The sequence below is a fragment of the Ambystoma mexicanum genome, chromosome 9 (genome assembly GCF_040938575.1).
Source record: "Ambystoma mexicanum isolate Mex_15411 chromosome 9, UKY_AmexF1_1, whole genome shotgun sequence".
Lineage (NCBI taxonomy): Eukaryota > Metazoa > Chordata > Amphibia > Caudata > Ambystomatidae > Ambystoma > Ambystoma mexicanum.
This window is the reverse complement of record NC_090931.1, coordinates 1,246,130,525-1,246,152,871: the sequence shown is the minus strand read 5'-3', so window position 1 is coordinate 1,246,152,871 and position 22,347 is coordinate 1,246,130,525.

The following is a 22,347-nucleotide window of genomic DNA, read 5'->3' as shown; positions in this document are numbered from 1 at the left end:
CAGCAGCAGGCTCAAGGTGGGAGCGATGATGGCTCGGGGCCATCAACATCAGAGGGGCAGGAATCGGCCGGAGGGCAGGAGGACACTGGATTATGAGTGTCTTGCGTGTGGCAGCGGTTGGGCCAGCAAATAGATGCGGAGCAGCGGCGGAGGGAAGAGGCATGGCTCACTATGGTCAGGGCGGAGAACTCAATGCGCAGGGCGCTGAGCTGGGCTGAGTGCCTCGAGGAAATTCACAGGGAGTTGGAGGTGGACATGGCATTATCCCTGCGAGACCTCGGGACCAGGGAACAGGCCTGCCTTCAGGATGTTGAACAGGAGTTCGATGATGCCCTGGCCCGGTAATCAACAAGTGAGCCATAGGACTTGCCCGCCGCCATTGTATATAGTTCATTAGTGTTAGGTTTCCTTTCTATTTTTCCTTCATTTGGGGTGCATGGACTATGCCCAACCATTTTGTGTATAGTTATTTATTAGGTAGGGTTTTTTGTAGGTTTCCTTTGGATTGTTGGGCTCATGGACCCTGGATTTTTACATTGTATATAGTTCAGGACTGGATTTGACTTCATTGATTTTTTTTTCCCATGGAGCAATGGTTTTATATTTTTTTACCTTTGGATTTGGTTTGATGGACGAACCCTTTGGAGCCATTTTCATTTGGATTTATTTGGATTCAGCATTCATATATTTTTCATTAATTTTGGACATCCAGCCTTTTGTTGATTTTCTTGTGTGATTTTCTTTCATTCTGTTGATTTTGTATGTAATGCATTTTGATTTCATACTTCATTTGTGTGATATTCTCTCATTGGTTTCGTGCATGTCACGATGTGGGTTTTCTCATTCACTTGCCCCCATTGTGTGTGTCTGATGGACATCTATTGATGTGCATACTTGTCATTTGGGATCTATCACAACGTGGGGATTTCAATGTGGAGTGGATGGAATACTTGTTTTGGTGTTTGGACTGGGGTGGCGTGGGGTGGGATTTGGTTGGTCAAAAGGGCCATGAGTGTGGATCGTGATGACGTGTTGGGGGGGAACATGAGTCGGGGCCTGCTGGCAGATGCCGTCACTGCTGGGTGGGTGGGGGCGCAGGGGGACATGACTCGGGGCCTGCTGGCAGGTGCCTGTCACTGCTGGGTGGGTGGGGGTGCAGGGGGACATAAATCGGGGCCTGCTGGCAGGTGCCTATCACTGCTGGGTGGGTGGAGGTGCAAGGGGACATGAGTCAGGGCCTGCTGGCAGGTGCCCGTCACTGTTGAGTGTGTGGGGGTGGAGGGGGACATGAGTCGGGACCTGCTGGCAGGTGCCCGTCACTGGGGGTGGGTGGATGGGTGGGGGGACATGAGTCGGGGCCTGCTGGCAGATGCCCCTCACTGGGGGTGGGTGGATACGTGGGGGGACATGAGTCAGGGCCTGCTGGCAGCTGCCCATCACTGGGGATTGGGTGGAGGGACATGAGTCGGGGCTCACAAGAGTGCTCACAAGTGCATGTTGCCATGCGGGCTGCCTGCAGGGCATGGTGAGGGTTGTAGGGTAGTCTCCTGTGGTGTGGGCTGCCTGCAGGACATGGTGAGGGGGGAAACGGCACACCCGGGATGGCCCACGATGCCAAATTGCATGTGAAACTCCCTGCGTACACCCCAAATACACGTACCCCGCTCTCGCCTGGAGTATCGCGTGTGAAACTTCCCGCGTACCCCCTAAATACACATACCCCACTTGCACAAGGCCTATTGCATGTGAACTTCCCACGCGTACCCCCAAAATACATCTACCCTGCTCACACAAGGCCTATCACATGTGAAACTTCCCGTGCACCCCCAAAATACACGTACCCCGCTCGCACAAGGCCTATCGTGTGTGAAACTCCCAGCGTACCCCCAAATACATGTACCCCGCTCTCCCCTGGAGTATCGCATGTGAAACTTCCCATGCAACCCCCAAAATACATGTACCCCGCTCGCACAAGGCCTATTGCGTGTGAAACTCCCCACGTACCTCCCAAATACATGTACCCCGTTCTCACCTGGATTATCGCGTGTGAACCATCCTGTGCACCCCCAAAATACACGTACCCCGCTCGCACAAGGTCTATCGCATGTGAAACTTCCAGCGCACCCCAAAATACACGTACCACGCTCGCACAGGGCCTATCGTGTGTGAGCCTCCCCGCGTACCCCCAAATACACGTACACCACTCTCGCCTCGAGTATCGCGTGTGAAACTTCCCATGCACCCCCAAAATACATGTACCCCGCTCTCGTCTGGAGTATCGCGTGTGAAACTTCCCGTGCACCCCCAAAATACACGTATCCCGCTCGCACAAGGCCTATCGCATGGGAAACTTTCCGCACACACCCAAAATACACGTACCCCGCTCTCGTCTGGAGTATCGCGTGTGAAACTTCCCGCGTATCCCCAAAATACAAGTACCCTGCTCGCACAAGGCCTATCGTGTGTGATACTCCCCACGCACCCTCGAAATACACGCATGCACCCCATCCACCCTGGCCATGCCCCACAGGCAGCCCACTCACCCTCCCCATGCCCCTCAGGCAGCCCATCCACATTGGGCATGGCCCACTGGCAGCCCACACCACAGGGGGGGTGCTTTTTCTCCACAATTTACCTGCTGTGAGCGGGGTACGCGTATTCCGAGGGGTGCAGCAGTACATTTTCACGCTTTTGGGTGCCGTGAGCAGGGTGCGCGTAGTATTTTCACGCGATTACAGTGTACCGGCCCTGTAAAATGGTGCAGGGTTAGCGCAACCCTCTGCACTGCATCAGGGATTTCAATGCCTTTTCCTTGCATAAGGGGAGTTCTTGGAGGCGTAACTGGCGCTGCGGGATGTTCTCTGCACCAGCGCTCAAAATGGCTTGGTAATTCCATGAATACGCGCTGCGCCAGAATGCTGTTTAGCGCACACGGCTGGCGCACGCTTCCTCTCTGCACTGCTTGCGTGCACTGCCTCTGCGCTGAAATCTATGAATTACCCCCTTTGTCACTTTATTTTTAACTTAAGGACAGTCATCTACAAATAGAACTCGAAATTACTGCTTCATTGATAAGCCAATCCTTGGGGGCGAAAACATGGCTTTCGGTTAAATTCACTTTCAATTTTCTCAGACCTATGTAGTCCTGGAGTCCTCAACCGCTGGCTCTACAGATGTTTTAAACTACAATTCCAATGATAGCTGGCTATTGACTATGCCGGTTAGGGATGTTGGGAGTTGTAGTCCAAAATAAATAAACAACCTAGCAACATAGGAATTAAAAAGCATCATAAAGGTGGCTGAGGCATGTGCTACTCTGCAAGTCAATGGTCTATGAGAGGATTCAAGTGGCAGAAGCGCTCCCTTCTGGACCCAATTTTATAGATCAGATAGAATCCATTTACTATCTTGGTCTTTAATTCCCATCTTTTGGAGGCAGTCCAGCAGTATTCTGTGAACTGTGAAATTGAAAGCTGTTGATAATTCGAAAATTACTGAACCAGGCTTGGACTTCATGCAGAAGTTTTCTTTTTTTTCACCACAAATCCTTGCAATTGATTTACAAGTTGATGTCCCCAACAATTTCCCGAGTTATGATAATTAGCAGCAAAATACACTTTTGCTGACATTTTATCTTCCAGCATTGTTTTTTTAAGAGAGTACTGGCTACTGCTGTTATTAGTTCTGTTGGCATTATTCCTAATCTTGGGAATGCATTCAGTACATTTTGTAATTCATCCATTAGAAATGGGCATTCATTTTTAGGACTACAGGCATTTATTCTATTGTGATTCAGTTGTTTTATTTCTATGTATCAATAGTGTACATACCGGTTCTGTTAGAAGACTAAATAGCTTCAGTTTATTTTCTGACCTGGGAACAAGCATTACCAAATCAAGTATGCAAGTACCTTTAACAAAAAGGCATTGTGAAATAGCTGAAAATCTCTTGTATTCAATGTATTTATTTATTTCATGTATAAAGCGCACTTAACCCATGGGCATCAAGGCATTGTTACATAAGCAGTTACTCACAAGAAATGGCAAAATAAGTCATTAAATCTGGGTAGTCCCAGTTCCATGTTGACCAGAATAGCCATGTTTTTAGGGCCCTCCAGAAGGCCCAGTAGAATTGTTCAGCTCACAGGGCAGGTGGGAGAGAGTTCCATTGTTTGGCTGATATAGTGGGGAAGCTGGAGTCTCCAGCTTTAGTCTATTTGGATTTCATCTGGACGAGGCGCTATGCATAGGCTGATCTGGTGAGTCTGGAGGAGTGAGCTTTGGTGATTTTCTGTGATAATTATGGTGGCGCAACGTTGGAGAGGCATCTATGCATGATTGACAAGGTTTTGAACATGATTCATTCTCGTATTGGGAGACAATACACCTTTCGTCTTGCAGAGGAGATATGTTCTAGTTTGGGAATATTTAATGCTGTTCAGAGGGCATTAGTCTGCATCACCTGCATCTTCTGGATGTTGTGCGACAAGGTGTCTGCAAAGAGATCATTACAACAGTCGAGTCTCGATCCGATTACTGCTTGGGCGATTGTAAGCAGCTGTCTGGGGATAAGAAAGGTCTAGAAGAATTGATCAGTTTAGTATTATAGGCAGCAGATGACGCAATCGAATTCAGTTGGCGAATAAGCGAGAGCGTGGCCTCAAGGTAGACCCCCCAAGGTCTTCCCTGAGGATGAGACCAGTATCGGTATGCCGTCAATGTTGAAAGAGGCATATTGGGCATTGAGCTTCTGAATCACCACTGCAGGCGCAACACGAAGGAACCCAGTCTTTTCATCATTGAGGCAGAGGCAGTGAAAAGCCATCCAGGCCTGGATGGTCTTGTATACAGACTTTAGTTTAATAGAGTCTTTAAGGTAATTGCATGAGAGGGGAGGTAGATTTAAGTTTCATCGGCATGGTTGGTATGAGATATAAAGATGGAGTCTAATAAGTAAGATAAGAGGATGTTTATACATTTTATAGAATGGGGGCATACACAGGTCCACTGAGGCACACCACAGGAGATTGGTACTCTGGGGGAGCTGGTGTTCCATGCAAACACTCTGATAGATCATCCCTCTAGAAAGGAGGCAATCCAGGTTGTGGCTTTTGGCAAAACATTGGCTGCAGTGGTGATGTGATAGCAGATGATTTTATGGTCCACTGGATTGAACAAAGCCGACAGATCAAGGAGTAAAAGGAGGGCAGGCTTCCCTTAGTTTCTGATCCCGTCAAGCTGGTTCTTCAGGCCAAGCAGGGCCAATTCAATTGTTGTCCTGATACATTTTATTCATGTGCTATCAGTATTTGTGTACTCATATTTGCATTGATATTTGAATGGTGTCTATATGCTCATGGGCACCAGCTCACATTTTATAATGCTATACACAAAAATACATAAAGCACTGCTGCAAAAGTGTCAACTTGGGACGCATTTTAAAGAGCACAATGCTTCGTGAAAGAGGCCTGAACTTTAAAGCATACATGCTTTGCATGGTGCTAACTCAGATACATGGCCATACAGTGGGATATGTAAACATGGTATTACTCTCTGGTACATGTGGTGTACAGTAGTTGTCCTTTTGTGAGGTGTACAGAGGTGCAGGGGTCTTTGCATTATATTGTGTATTACATTGTCTGTGGGAATTTGGCATTACCACGGTGCAGCACAGTTGCTTTACCCTAAACTGCCTAGAAAACATACTGTTCTGTAAGCACAATATACAGTATACCTTGTTTTATGGGGACAATGCATGCCCCACCAAATCCTGGTTCCAACATGGAAGTAAGCAGAATGACTACTTGCCCGTAAAGTACACACTGCACAGCAGTAAGTCCATATGCCATTATGGCCTGCTATATTAATTAGCCATGACATATGTAAATATGAAGTTGAAAGCAAAGCAGTGGGGACAAGAAGTGCTCAGACAAACTGATCTAGGTCAACCCGTGCATAATTCAAGATCCCAATTGACTGGCGCAGCGACAGCTTTGAATCCTTGTTCTGGAATGTATTGCATGGAGCGAGGAGGCTGTAGGGCATCTGAACACCTCCACACTTGGCTCTGTTATTTCCTCCCTCCATCTAACTTACTCTTCCAACCACATATATGGATGCTAGGTGTGGCAGTGTGTCAGCACTGGATCAAACACGTGAGTTTCCCGTATCTGCAGGCTGAGTTACACTCCTAGAACGGGCAGGGACGTAAGTATATGTGTGTCACCGTTCACCCAAAGCTATTGGAAGTGCACCAATCAAGAAAGCTATTGGAAGTACACCAATCAAGAAAGCTATTGGAAGTGCACCAATCAAGAAAGCTATTGGAAGTACACCAATCAAGAAAGCTATTGGAAGTGCACCAATCAAGAAATCTATTGGAAGTACACCAATCAAGAAAGCTATTGGAAGTGCACCAATCAAGAATTATATTATTTTGCGTTATTTACTGGAAGAATTTGCATATGTATAAACTATTTCACGCTCACTTCCTGAAAAGACAATATGTTTAGAGCATGTATGAAATAATGCACCTTTCATTAGATTTCTTCATTTAGTTCTGACTTCGCGTCTTCTTTTCTGAGGTGTGTTGTTTTGGAGATATGCTTTCTTTGCCAGCCTCTCCCACTAGCACTCTCTCGCTCTACTTGCTAAAGCCACTAACTCCATTTCTCCCTCTCTCCCTCCTGGCTCTCGTAGATATTCCTTATCTCTCGTTTTTATTCCAGCTCTCCCACCCATCTGATCATTCAAATGAATTGAATTCACAAATGCTTTATTGACACATGTGATGGACGTAGATGTGTTTGCACCCCTTTCCAGATGCATGGGTACTTTTACAGACGTTTCAGTCTCTAGTGGGTATTCTAAACGTGTATGGCAAGGCTAAGCCTTCTCCAGGTACCTATACGTATTGATTGCTAGCCTGAACATTTGTGAAGTAAGTCATTCTTTTTTTCCTCTATCATGATTTCGGTTTTGTAGACAGGCAAATTGGTCAAAAATGCATTGGATGGATTTTGGATCCATGCATTTCCTCTAATACAAAATTCACTGGCTTATGATTGTCCTTAGTAGATGATATATACAATGATTACATTCCACGAAGAAAAATGGCAGCAATGCACTTTGTTTCTGACTCAGCTATTAGTTGTTTGTGGTTCTTTCTAAATCTCACTTTTTGTGTATTGCTGTTACGTATGTCTCATACATAAAAATATGTTTTAGTCCTTGCATCCACTGGCATAGTGGTGGTCCCCACAGCTCCTGGGGCATGGCGGGCCGTGCCACACCAGGTCTGAGCTGGGTCTTGCAGCATTTGTGTATGTGTAGTATCTGTATTTTTCATGTGTGAGGAGCATGTCAAATGTATGTATGTGGTATGGGTCAGTGACTGGTGGGTGAATGAGTATCAATGTCAGAGTGTGTGTTTGAATGTTCTGGGAGGATGGGTGCATGTCTGTGTGGAGAATGCAGTGTGAGTGAATGGTGTGTGAATGAGTGGGAATGTGAGTGTGTGTGTGTGTGTGTGCGTGTGCGTGTGTGTGTGTGTGTGTGTGTGTGTGTGTGTGTGTGTGTAAGACCCTTGTGGCCACGGATCACTAGAACATTTATGACTCACTCTTAAGTGACATTGCTTGTTTTACTGGTATTTTTGGGCAAAAGGCCATCTACATGTGTGTGATTACATGGCTAGACTGGCATTTTGGTGCAGTTAATCTAGCCATTGCTTACTGTGGTATGACATTTTTTTCTGGCATCTAAGATAAAGCATTCTTAATTTGTGGAAAGCAAAAGCACACCTATGTTTTGCACCTCTCTTTTTTGTCCCAATTGTTTTCCCCCATCCGGGATCAAACATATAAATGAAAACAGGAGGTACACCTGCTGGTCAATGTAACACACTAGCACTCCTAGGGACAACCCCTATAGTGTGTTCAAAATATAATAATACTAATCAGACATACACTTCGATAATTTTGCTCAAAACTTTTTTTTTATATTTGTTTGTGATATCCACAGTCGAATTTAAAATTTCCAATTTCATTCAAACCCCACATATTTTGCTTATGGCTGATGAGCCATACCTTTTTAGCCTCCACCACATGACTGCCACTACATTTACATGTTTCGATACAACATGGATTCTTTTCAGGTGGCTGTAAATCCATTAGAAAAAACACCAATCAACTCAAAAACAGATTTGATAAATCATTATTATGAACTTACTCCCTAGATGCCAACATAATTTATGCACCAAAGGTGCATGCAAAAAATATGTATCTGTTGTCCAGATGATGACCTTCATTCGTAATTGCCAACATGCTATGACTAAAGATACAATTGTAGCATAACTCCACCAGTACATCTGTGTTGTGACAGGCAAGTGCCCAAACAAATCATTTTGTGTCTTGCTGCCTGTGCCTGGCCACGTGAATCACACCTCCTGGTAAAATGAACCTAGTATGTGCTGACCAATGCACCCCATAACTTCAAATGATAACAATGTTCCGTGTCTTGAAGCAATTCAGTGCAAACAAAATATACTGCTCACTACAACTCCAATTGTACAACAACCCACTGTGCCACTTAGTGCTGCATAATAACCTGTACAACGTGTCAGAGTTCTGTGGACACAACGGTAAACAGACCAACCAGAATTTGTCAAAGAACACACACAACTGCTAATTCCTATACCCTTAGTATTCCCATCTTCCCCCACTATGGTAGGCAACCTGGGAGAAGATGGGGATATAAAGGCGATAGAATTGGGGATTTAGATTTGCAGCTGGCAATTCGGATACGCAAGCACATGGAAGAAGTCCTTCAGATTCACGGGGCTGAAATGTTGGCACATTTATGTGAGCTTCCATCTTAACTTACTAGGTTCCCTACAAAGGTAGGGTCCCGTAAGAGGGATCCCTTGGCAAGAAAGAAATGTTCATCTCTGTAAAAAGCCAGAGGGAAGCAGAAACGCTAAAACATTGGCTGATTGTATGTAGCGCCGCACTAGGATCAAGGGAAATATGGTTGAGAACGTTCATAAAGAGATTTGAGGATTTAAACAGTCACTCAAGTGGGCTAGGCGCTTGTATGGATTCTCTATTGATGGGTGCTTTAGTGAATATATTAATAGTGATGCGAAACAATTTGGGGACATGTTTTTTCTCGATTAGTCCACCATAATGAAATAAAGAAGGTAGTCATTTGCCGGCTAGGTGGAAAAGGTAATCTTGGGGGGTAGAAAGGTAGGCCATGCTAGGTATATAAAATATGTCATTGCACTGTATCATTATATTGAATTGTGTTGACTACATTTATATCTGTACTGTTTGTTGTAGAATGTTGTGCCCAAAGTAAGTTATTACCATTTGTAATGAACTAAGATTTGTGAAGTATATAATTAGAAATGTGTTAACATATTTAATAAACTATAAACACAAAAAGAAAACAGGCTGAGGTACTGCCATAGAGATGCCACTTCAGCATTGTATGTCAAGTTACTTCCATTTTACGCCAATTATAGCTGCATGTTGGGTGTTTTCATTATATGAAAAGTACATCTCCTCCATTGCCAGTTGCTGTAATAATACAGTAGCCAGAAATCCAATAGATGCAAGCAGTTTCAGTGCACAGGAACATTAATGCTTGAACGTTAATGGTTTGTTTTTTATATAGCACTTTCCCTTAAGCGTCGTCCATAGCTCATATTTACATACAATTATCATCACAACCAAGGTTGGTGCTCATTTATCAATCGCGGAAGAATGAAAGGCTGAGTTGGCCTTGCCAGGATTTGAACCTGTGACCTGCAGATCACACACAGATCACAGCCGTGATCGCTCATCTTGATGTGCTATCTTACTGCTTTGCAGTTATGAATGCAATGCCGTCATATAAAAGCAGGTTAAAAATGGAAACACAATGTAGGCAAAACACATAATAACACCTTTCATGCTTGCTGTAGCCTTGATGATGCAATGTAAAACACGGTATGCCACAGTAAGACATACCCCGACGGGCATCAGAAAAATGACAATCTAACCACATAATACCACTTATCATGCTTACTTATCATATCATAGCTGTCCAGATAAATATACAATGCCACAGAAAGGACTGGCTTCACCCAAATGCCAGTTTAGCCACCAAGTAATTTCACTCATCATGATTGCTTTATCATATATGGCCAGTACAAAATGTCAAGCCACAGTAAAAAATGGCTAATCTAGCCATGGTGCAGTAAGAAATGGATAGACTGGCTGAATTCAAAAGCCAGTAAAGACAGGTAATAACACATATCATGCTTACTTTATCATAGATGCCCTGTACTTATGTCATGCCACAATAAAAAAGGACTAGATTTGTAGTCCCAAAATGCTAATAACACATATCATGTCTGCTTTATCATGGATGCCCCTTATGTGATAGCACACGCGCCCCACCTGTGCCACTCTCCTGACACATCCCCTATCCCTTGAACCCTATTCCGACAACCCCAAACTCAGCCCATTGTCCCAGCATTACCTCCACATCCCTCATTCTCATCCCAGTACTTATGCATGAGACAAGGTGTTTTGGACGAGGAAGAGTATTACCAGGAGTAATGTAATGTAGGTATTGAACACAAGAACACCATTCTCATGCTCATTTATACTGCACCCATCCACCATTCACTCAAACCCCCAGCCACCCATACATCATGCACTCACACACATTACATAACATACATTCACACACACCTGTTCGTGCACAAATGCACACACATTTACAAAAAAATAGGACTTTCGTACATTTTCCATATCCATTGCTGCTCCGCAGAGGAACTCCTCTGCAGGCAGGCAGGCCTGTCTCCCATGCTCTACGCAGGCAAGGAACCAGCTCTGGTTCCTGCCATGCGCAGAGCAGGGGAGAAAGAGCCTTCCAGTCCTTTGGGGGGTGGGGGAAGAGGGTTCTTCTTGAAGTCAGTCTAAATTCAAAAAGAAATTAAAACCGTAACAGAAAACATTTATTTTTGAAGTCATTGGGGTCATTACGAGGAAGGAGGTAACCATGCAGCAATTTGCGCATGGCTACCTCCATTTCGGGCACCGGGTCTGGGTTTCCTGAATGGGGAAGTACCGGGCCATTTCAACGTTGGAGGGCCCGGTATTTCCCCATTCAGGGAACCCAGACCCGGTCCATCCCCATTCCCGTTTGAGCCCCCATAGGGCTCAATGTGAATGGGGAGCATGCTAACAACGGGCCCGTTGTTAGCATGCTCAGCTGCTCGTTGGACCCACTAAGGACGCCTGGTAAAACCAGGCATCCTTAGAGTGTCCCGCGAGGAGACCTCATAATGAGGCGGTAGGGGGTTAACGGGCTGGCCGCTCTACCGGCCCCGTTAATCCCCTACCGCCAGGGTCGTAATGACCCTGATTCTCTTTTTGAAGTCAGACTGACTTGAAAATGAACTGAATTTAAAGAGGGCTCTCGTCTGAGTGCCCTCTTTACTTTCGGGTTCTTTCTGCCTCTGCAGGCACCAGAGGCCGCAGAAGCAGAGCCACAGGTCACAATTTTGTGCACCAGCGAACCCCAATAGACGTTCCTGGGTTTTTCACTATGGATTGCAAGTGAGATTACAAAAACTCAAGCATAGGGCTCACTGTTTATCGAATTTCACTCAAACCCCACAATATATCTTTCCTTAGATGTATTTGTGGCCTTAGAAATCAATCCAGATTTAAAAATACAGATTTTTGAATTTCTGATGAAAATGAAGTAAATTAAATGATTATGACATGTCAGGTAAACAGGAAGAAAATCAAAGGAAAAATTGCAATGATAAAATTCCTTTGGGAGGCATCAATATGTAAGAAAACATTGTAAGACCTGAGGCAAAACGAAAGAGGTGATGGCTGGAAGGTTTAGAATTAATCTTAACCTCTGGCATCTCTCCAGGCAGTGCTTCAGACCATCATCCTTCAGCCTGCCAAGCCATTACAGAAAGGGATAAGCCCATATGAAAATCAGGATTGGTCCTACCTCAAAATAGGGCAGTCCAGTATGAACTGCTTGGTCACATCCCTTCTGCACGAGACCACAAGCATCCCCAGACATGTTTTGGCCTCACTGGACATCATCAGTGAAGTGTAGTTTGGGTCTCTAGGCTTAGCAGGCTCAGGACTCACTTATTAGCATACCCGTCCTGTGATGAAGGGTTTGAAAGCCCTGGCTCATATGCTTTTTAATAAATAATAAAATGATGTGGGTAATTTCATTTCTTAAACGTTAATCTTCTGATCAGATTGTCCTTCCATAAACTCCATGCCAAAAGCATAGTGTGCATCTGCGTCCTGCTGAAACATTGTCCTGATTTGCAGTGACTGCTCTACTAGTCGCACAGGGCAATTTCAGAGGTCACGGTTGCCCATTTTACAGCTGCAGTGACAGCCAAGCCTCTGCACTGCAGAGGAGGTATTTAAGATATGCACCCCTGTAGAAAAACTATGATGATCATAAATAGCCCTTGATGGTGGCAGGATAAACTCTAATAATAAAGCTATGCCTGAGTTAAGTAAGGCATATTGCATGGCACTACCTTTGATCATTGCAACCATTCAACCACCTGAACCGCTAGATTTTGTCCACCCCTCTACTCTCCACCACCCTGTACAGCTGTACCCCTCCTCTGTGCCCCTCTGTATCATGCCCCCGCTGTATATTGGTTCTGTTTTTACCTCTGAAAAGTTCTCTGTTATGCATTTGTACTGTTTCATACCTCTGTAAAGAGCCCTGTTGCTTTTTGAAGCTGGGTCTGCGCTCGACAAATACAATACTGCTACTACTACTACTACTACTAATAATAATAATAATAATAATAATAATAATAATAATAATAATAATAATAATAATAATAATAATGATAATAATGATAAGGGTCGCACACCACTTCTTTGAATTGTCTTTTGGACTTCAACCCTTGAAGAACATTTTGTTTGGAACCTGCTGGGAGAGCAGTCCTTTCCAGTGTCCTCCAGAGGCAGGTGTTCCAAGGCAGAGGTGAGCTCTGCCCCGTAGCCATCCCAGTGACAATTGGACTTAACCTGTTGCTGACAAACAAGACCTGCGTCTCTGCCAGCTACAGTGGTACTCAAGACGTCACCATGTTGATGGACACCTGATGTTGTGTGCTAACCTCCCCTGTGATTTGGAGCCTGAGAGCAAGGACTCCTCTTGTCCTTGAGCCCCTGGATAGGGACTGAGAGCACCCTGAGAGCCCAGAAAGCCAGGATCTTAGTGTTTTTCATCAATGAACTTCTTGGAGCCATGTTTACAGAACAGGTCGGCACATTTGGAAAACCAGAACCCTCAGTTGCTGCCTTTTGCACTCTCATGATCTTCGCACAAGTGCCAAGAAGTATAATGTGGCGCTCCCGGACCACCAAGAACTACAAAAAGGTAATATTTACTGATAACTGCCCCTTGATCCATATTTGGGAATTAGACACTGGATATGTAATTTTAAGCCGCTTTTGCAAGCACAAGATGTATCCTTTTGAAAAGTGGTCTTTTAACTGCCTTTTCTAGGCAGTCTCATTACCCAGGGTGCTGTTTTTTTCTATCACTTGACATACCTCGAGGTTTGCTTGTTTTACCTTTATGATTGTGTTGGTTCTTTGTAGAGGTGTGAGGGCTGAGTGGGCCCTTTATTCATCCTATTAATCCTGCAGAGCAGAAGTCAACTCGCCTCACATCCCTCTTGGGCTGACAATAGCAAAACAAAAGAAGTGATGGCTGGAAGGCTTAGAATGTATCTTAGCCCCTCTGGCATTGCTCTGGGCAACCCTCCAGACCAGCTGAATACAGGAGGTTCACATGGAAACCTAGAAACTAAAAAGGCGGAAAGTAGAGAAAATAATCTCTACGCAAGCTAAATGTGTTGTCATTTGAATGAGTGGGCCTGTTTCCAAAGTGTTTCTCAATGAGGTTTCCGCCTTGAAAAAACGCGTTGTAAATCATGCACACTGAGTTTAATTTATGTTAATTTATTGTACGTTAATACCACTCTGACAGAGGGGGGACACGGATTATGGTCATATATATATGCAAAGAACATCCCATTTTTAGTGCACATGTTTCTGAATGTAAATGGACAACTGCGAAACGAATGATTGTTATCCAGGGCTGTGTGTGGAAGAGATGATGATCGTATGAAACAAACAGCTCTATCATATCTGTTATGTTCGAAGTGGTTAGTTGTACATTTTGTGACTTTGAATAGAGGGATGCAAACAGGTGCATTGCAATTCGTGTTAAACATGACGTGTAGCACTGAACATTGTATTGCTTAGAAATGATAACACCTCTGTGCCAGTGTTAATAACTCTGGCACGGAGTACACTAAAACGGCACCTTTGATGCACTCAACCGCCTCTCATTAAGCTGGCAGGAACAACATTATTTCTGAATGTGCGTGCATTCAGGCATTCAGAGATTATAAGAAAGTATACATTAAAATGCATCCAATCGTTTATCAATGGAGTTAAGACATCTTAAAATTAAAACATGAAAACTTTGGAAAATTAATCAGATTGGTATCTTTAGGGACAATTGAATATATGAAAAATAAATGATCTTAGCCTTCATTATCTGCAAGGCCAACAAAGCGTCAACTACTTCAGACTGTGCACAATTATAATGGAAACAGCGCACACAATATTAATGAGATTGTGAATTAGGTCACTAAAGAGGTTAATTCAAAATCTGATCTTGTTTCCAGAGCAAGTAAGACACAAATCAAAGTGGTTTTGTTTATCACATCTCGTATTTCTTTTTCAAAATTAATTGACGAAGACAATAATTATAGTTTTTGAATATCTGAATGCTAGAATCATTAGAATACTAGTTTCACGTGATGTATCATCCAGCAGTCAGTTTGCAATTTAGGGATGTAATTGAGGGGTATGGCTTGTGGATTTTCTCTTTTTTTTGTCATCGAGGGGAAGGGGCATGATATAACCAGTCAAACCACAGTTGAAACAACTTCTTTCAGGGACTTGCTGTATCCCTAGGCAGGTGGTCCACTACACAGCAGAGTAGCCCCGCCCAGCCATACACCTGCAACTAGACACTACTTCTTTTGTTTCTTTTATCATTTTATTAGGGTCATCGATTAAGAAAATATTGTATGAAACCTAAATACAACCTCCAAAAAGGAACTTTTGAATCTGTGCTATGGGTTTTCCAATGGGATTCAGTTTTTCAAAATGTCTCCGGGCCTGATTTACAAAAAAGCTTTTCAATGGGAATTATCCCATTGAAATGTTTTGCAAAGCAGGCCCTCTATATTTCCAAGGCCTAAAGGGAAATTGAAGGCATGGGCTGGTTCTGCGGCTGTGGCTGTGCTTCCCCTGAGCGTGCTAGATCAGGCCTTGTCCTCTGGGATTCGACATCTCATGCATGAAGGAAGCGTGCTGCTTCTAGCTTCAGCGGGTTAAATGTGGGCCAATCGGACTAAGTTTCCAAATGTCTCATTTGGTCAATGCATTGTGGAAGTAGGAATAGTCCTTGAATGTAACGTTGAGGCTGGGACATTTGGAGTGGGTATTTTTTACTTTTGCGTTCATCTGGATTAAACATAGTTCATGTGCCCTGTGCTGATGGTTCGTTTACAACCAAGTGTTTATGGTAAGGGAGAAAGCACACTCTATACATATTGCATAGTGAGGGCTCCGCGAATGTGTGGGACTTGGCTTTTGCACACGTTGTGAAGTTTACCGCAAAACTTGACACATTTCCTGAAGTTGCCAAGTTGTTTGCAGACTTGGTTATATGGCAGAACATGGATTTTGTGGGCTTTTCGGTCTGCTTCGGAGACTCTTGGCACGCTGAATGGTGCCCTTTTTACCTCTCCGAACAGCTGTGGCTGAAAATGAAAATTCCTGTAATGTACACCTGCTGAAACAAGGAAGAGAGTGCAGAGAAATATTCCGGCAGAGCCTATTTGCTGAAATTATTTTTCACCTACAAATGACTTCCAAGTTGAACAATTGTGGCTGCCCTGACAATGATTGACTGTATCCACATGAATGGAAGAATCGGGAGGCATCCTGGTGCTTGCTTTGTCATCATCACTTGTTTTCATACTAAAACACAGTTAATTACCAATTCAATGTTCAGAACTCATTATTTGGTTATGTTGATCGTTTCTTACAATTTGTTTAGGTGCAAATGCAATGCAGATGTGGTTATTTGTGGTTTATTTTCCACTTAATGCACGTTGGCAGTGATAGAGATCAGAATGGGGGTTGTGCATGTTTTCTACATTGAATGCTCACTAGCTACTGATCACCTTTAGAAACTGAGTCAGTCAGGCTTCTCAGAATATCTGCTGGATGAAGGAATGTGTCTATGATATTCAAGGAGCATCTTTTCCTTTCTAAACTGACCACTGCACTTTCATTGATCTGAAGAGGACCTTTCCTTTCCTTTTCGCCACATCTGCACGTTGCGAATGTAGGGGATGTTGGGAGCCGGCAGGCGAAGCCGGCCCCCACCAAAGGACTCCACCTAAGTGTATTGACCCCTGTCTGGCCCTGACCAATCTGGCTGCCGTCTACTACCTCCTATACCCCTTCCCCAATATCATCTCCCCACCCCTGACACCTTTGGGCTAGCCATAGCCGGTCAGATAGCGCAGTGAGTTGAGCGCTCGTTCGGACATCCGTGTGCAGCCTGCTGATGCAGGTTCGAATACCAGCGGGGCCAACACAGCCTTTCATCCTTCTGAGGTCAATACATTGAGTTCCACGCAGTGGGATATCAATAACAACTGGTATTTCAGCAATTAGATACCTGCAGGTTTTTTAGCGCTATATGAAAACTAGTTATTATTATTATTCAGGAGTGATCCGCGGCACTGTTACCATGACTGCCTCGCCGAATGGAATTCATGGCATTTGAAGGTAAGACTCCCAATGACGAGCACTTTTTGTGTCTGTACATCTGCCTCCAACATTCAAGGTGGCCACCATCCCCCTGGGCATGACTTTCACGGACTGCGACTAAGATGTAGCGCTCCACTTATGACCACCTTTTCCATTCCGCGTATTGACATTGGACTCACCATGCTTCCTACACCCTACGGTGAACCTGCAGTGCCCGTGCAAGACTTTGTGCCGCCTCACCATGTATGACCCATCCCCCCGTCTGAAGTAGCCCCCAGACCCTGGGTGCGGCTTTACCAGACCGCCATAATGACTTACTCTGCAATCGTACCTCTTATGTTTGCAATTATAACCGCACTGTGTAATAGCGTTGCATCCATGTATGGAGTACCCTGCAATTGTATGTGCTTATAATTGCTTGATAGCCTATAACATTTCTGGCATTGCCTGATTTTGCTTCTACCCATTTTGCACTTCACTGGAACGTGGATGTCTGCTACTGCAGCATGGGTGCACTAGCCTCGGCCACCTACTTATGTTTCTGTTGTATTTCATTGCTAATGATGTGACTTGCTACCCACCTATTTTGAATTTTCGCAACATTGTGCAGCAAATGGATGTGACCTCCAACCCTCCTATTTCTTTGTTTTGCAGCCCCGAAGTAGCCCTGTACCATGAGGCGTGGCTTTGCCAGTATGTGAGCTTCCTCCTATTTTGTCATTTATGTAGCCCCCATAACATGAGGCGGGACCTCACCGGAGGGTGTTTTCAGGATACGCCCCTATACATGTCACTCTTTGCATGATATCCCCCTGCACTTACTCTATGTCTGTACTCATTGCTCTAACTATCCCTGAACAAGCGCTATGATACCTCTGGGTCTAGGCGCTATATAAATGAATTAAATCAATCAGTAAATAAATAAATGCACTTTTGATCCAGTAAATTAGAGACCTGCAACCTTTGGCTCTCCAGCTGTTTTGGACTACAGATTCCATAATTCCCAGTCAGCACTGGTAATGGATCATGGGAGTTGTTGCCCAAAACATCCGGAGAGTCACAGATTGCAGACCCATGTGATAAATTAATAGTGCAGTCTACAACCCGTGATGTCAGTGCAGTTGGGAAGAAATGTGAAACTTCGAAACTTCACACAGTTACACAGTCGACAACAGTGGTCAAAGAGGGCAGGAGCGGTTGGGAGCTGTGCTCTTCTACTTTTAATGTTCCTATACTTTTATTTTAAACAGAAACCATTCCGGAATGGTTTAGATTTAAAATGATAGTGTAGGAAGAAGTTAAAACGTGCACTTCAGTGCACTGAACATTCCCTTAACAGCAGGGGCATGTGTTTAATGGTTTGTATTGTGCGTGTGAGGGGGTGTGGTAATGGGGTTTGTGGGAGCGGGGGCAGGTCAGCAGGTCACATAGTTCCACTACTTCTTTTCTTATACTTCGCCCACTGGTCCACAACGTTGTGTAATCGCTGAATCAAAGATTCTTTGTACACCCCTACATAACCTACAATGGAAGTGTGTGCATGATAATAACTGGATGTGTATTATGATAGGCTATATAGCTGATGATGTATTTTGTAGAGATCTGTTTTACTCCATAATATATATTGTTAAACGCCAAAATGTAATGAGAGATAAAGGGAAAGTTAAACTAAATCCTGGTAAACTATAATTAGAGAAAAAGTACTATAAGGGATAACGACCATTGTCAAACTGGTGGACCTAGGTACTCCAAGCTGGGAACTTACGTCCCCTGCACACTATCTACTATCTGGAATACCAGACCAACAATTAGATATATCTAACAAGTGATGTTTTTTAATAAATTCAAGAAAGTCTGTAAATGGTAATACATAGAAAAAGGTAATTTGTTAAAAAAAAATGACTTTGAATCAGATAAGGTTACAAGAACCATTCTTCATTGTTTATTCTTGATGTTGAAGCTGTGGAAGGCCCAACGCGTTTCGAGTGCTACAACACTCTTCATCAGGGGCAATAACAAAGGTTTCTAGGAAAAAATATATATAATATGTACATTAGGAATATATTTACACCAACAACGTTTGTTCAACAACATTTCTAAATAACTCATTTTAGATCAGGATATGTATCACAATAACCCATGACATACAAGGATTACCTATGTAGCAGAACGTTTGACATTTTTAAATATACAGAGTATACACTAACCCACAAGAGGACAACCTGTCCCTCATTAATATCTGTAGAAACTGATGGCAAATTCACTAGGTTAATAGTATCTTCTCTGCTATGATCGAATGAGGAAATATATAGAAAAAATATATACAGAGAATAACTCCTGATATTGAGTTCATTGAAGTTCTAATATGGTAAGGTAAGCAACTGTGCAACTATTTAGAGAGTCTAACCTTGTGTTTTTTTATATGAGAGAGGTACTTCAAGAGAACGGGGTGGTCTGGGACGGGAAATCCAGGCCTTCGTCTAAACAAGACAGCGGGTCTTAGATGGTAAGTCCTTATCTGTAGAAATGAACATCAAAAGCGTCTCTTTAAACCGTTGTGAGTGACATAGTTGTGATAGAATAAATTAAACCAGTAATGAGTCACTTACAGCGGTATCGCGGTTGACCAATATCAAGGATAGCTGAGGGGAAGTGGTAGTGAATGACCGCAAATGGTCTGGAGGTTATTCAGGACTGGAGCGCTGAGAAAAAGTAGGTAGAGTCTCAGTAATGGACAAAAGAAGTGAACAGGGTGTTTGAAAGCTTTGTTGTGAAAAAAACCTGGGTAGAGCCAGTGTTCGAAGCTTAAAATTCTTACCTAGTGTATGCCAGTGTGGCACACATGGAGACCAGCTGCCGAAGGGTTGCTCGACTCCTTGGCAAGTGCCGCCACTGTTTATCAAGTAATTAGTAGTGTGACGTAATCACGTGCTTGCGTGTGATACGTCATATTGTGCGCTGAGCTCCAGGCTCGGATGGATGAAAATTAGACAGGATGGAATCTAATTAACCTCCTCCGGAAAGATGCTCTACAGGGGCAAGTAGGGCTATAAGAGCTTAATCAGTTGAGTAAAAAAAGAAAAACAGACCGCGGCGTGTTTACAATGTGACGTCATCACGCAATCGCGTGCATGACGCAACATGTAAACAAACCTAGTGTCGGGGTGAAGGAAATGTTACAATGTGATCTCTAGGGGAATGACAATGACCAATATGTGCATAACCCTTAATGGTTGAAACTAATATCATTCATGCGAGGGTCAGGAATCATGATGGCTAAGCTTATAAAAATCATATGGAACAACATCCACGCATTTAGAGTGTCATGAATAGTGTAAAACTAAAAAAGTGACATGTTCTAGGCGTGACCTGGAGTTGCAGTTGTAGTTGTAGTAATAAACATAGTTGATACTAATGGTTAGGTACATTCTTGTAATGCAACCAACCGATGCCATTCTGCCCACACGTCTGGTTCACAGTCTAGTAAAGGGAGTATCAATTGTACAGAATGTATATTACCAAGATGGAGTCAGCAGAATGACTGGATATGTATAAACTTTGAAAACATTTTAACATTTCTATTCAACTGACCAAGTTAGTTGGTTCACAATCTTATAATGTGGTTATGATAATTCTAACCAACAATCATATCAAGTGTTTATAAAGAGACATTAATGAAGATGCATGGAAAGAGAACATTTAGTGTAGGTGTTATTTAAATGAATGGACCTAAATAGTACTCTTCATTTAGACCGAGTGGGGTCATTGCATCTAGTCTATGAATCCAGTACAATTCTTTTTGTGCCAAAAGTTTGGGTAGGTCACCTCCTCGTTGAAGGGGGTGTAATACTTCCAGTATTGCAAATCTCATTTGCGAGATGTTATGCTTATTGTCCCTAAAATGCCGGAATACAGGTGACTTCACATTTTTTGTTCGAATCTGGGACTTATGTTCAGTCCATCTTTCTTTAGCTTTTCTACTGGTTTTCCCAACATAATATTTCCCACAAGGGCATCTAATGGTGTAGATGACATTTTTGGAGTCACAGGTTGCGAAGTTTTTTAGGAAAATCTTTTTACCATTGTTCGGATGTCTGATGTAATTACCTTTGATGATGTTCGAGCAGTGCTGACAATTTAGGCATGGAAAAGTGCCATTTCTTGACTGCTTCAAAGTCCTTTGAGTAGATATTTTAGGTCTTTCAGCTTTGATTAGCATATCTCTGAAATTCCGTCCTCTTTTGTATGCTAGCATTGGGGGGGCTGGAAAGAGACGGTTGAGATTAGGATCTTAAAAGAGATTGGGAACTTAAATTCTCTTCATTGTATTGTGCAACCAAGGTGTCATGGTTGCCCCTCTCTCCTCTGCACCTCATACTTGATGAGCAAATTTTCCAAACACCTAGTATCCAAGTTGACTCTTACCATTTACAAATATTTTTCCTTACTAGGGTGTGCCATAGTTGTCCTATCCTTCCCTTCTTGGACCTAGGTACTCCCCCAGCCACTCCCTCCTGCCCGGCCCTGCCCCTGTACTCCACACACGCCCTCTCTCCTCAATAGAAACCCATCACATTTTTGTACAACTGTTTTATCAAAAACAAAATAAATGCAGTCCAAGAACATGCATCTTACCGATCACCATTGCTTTCAGTCATTGTTCCCCACAGCATGCACCTTTAAGCAGGCTTCGACTTCCTAATCACCCACCATTCGAACCTCTTACGTCATCAATCACAAATCACGCACGGGAGCAGAGCGTTCTGAGATGGGAGGTTAGTCTTCCAGCGCTGGTAACAGCGGACCACTGGCAGAGTCTTGTCTGATGTCTCAGGAGTCAGACTTGTGACCCCAGAAGGCCATTGAAATAAACGTAGGGAAATCTGTTCCTTCAGCGTGGCTGAATGAACGTTGCGCGTGGGCATCGCCTGGAGGGCACAGGTTCACATTTCCATAGGGTTCGGGCAAAAAGAAAAAAAAGTGCCCTGTGCTTTCCTTTCGGGAATGGCACGTAGGGCAGGATGACATATGGTAATGATAGCTCAGTTTTCAGAAAAGTAAGTAAGGGAAGCACCCACTTCAACCATTGATAGCGAGCAGGTTCACTGCAGCAATCTGCTACTCCCTATACTAACACTGAATTCCCGTAGCACCCTATGGGTCACCCTATCTGAGCAGCACATTTACCATATGCATTGTTTTAAAGTAAACTGACATCCCCGAGAGACCTTTCAGATTCTACGTACATCCAATTTAAAGTTAGTTTGCTATCTAGGATTGCTTGGCATTCTGAAATCTACTCTAATGTCCCTGACACTTGGGAACTCCGAACCTGGAGCATAACAGGAACATGTGCATTAACTTCTTAATATCATCCTTTCATTTGTTACCTTTTGAACAACCAATGAATGCAGTTTTCC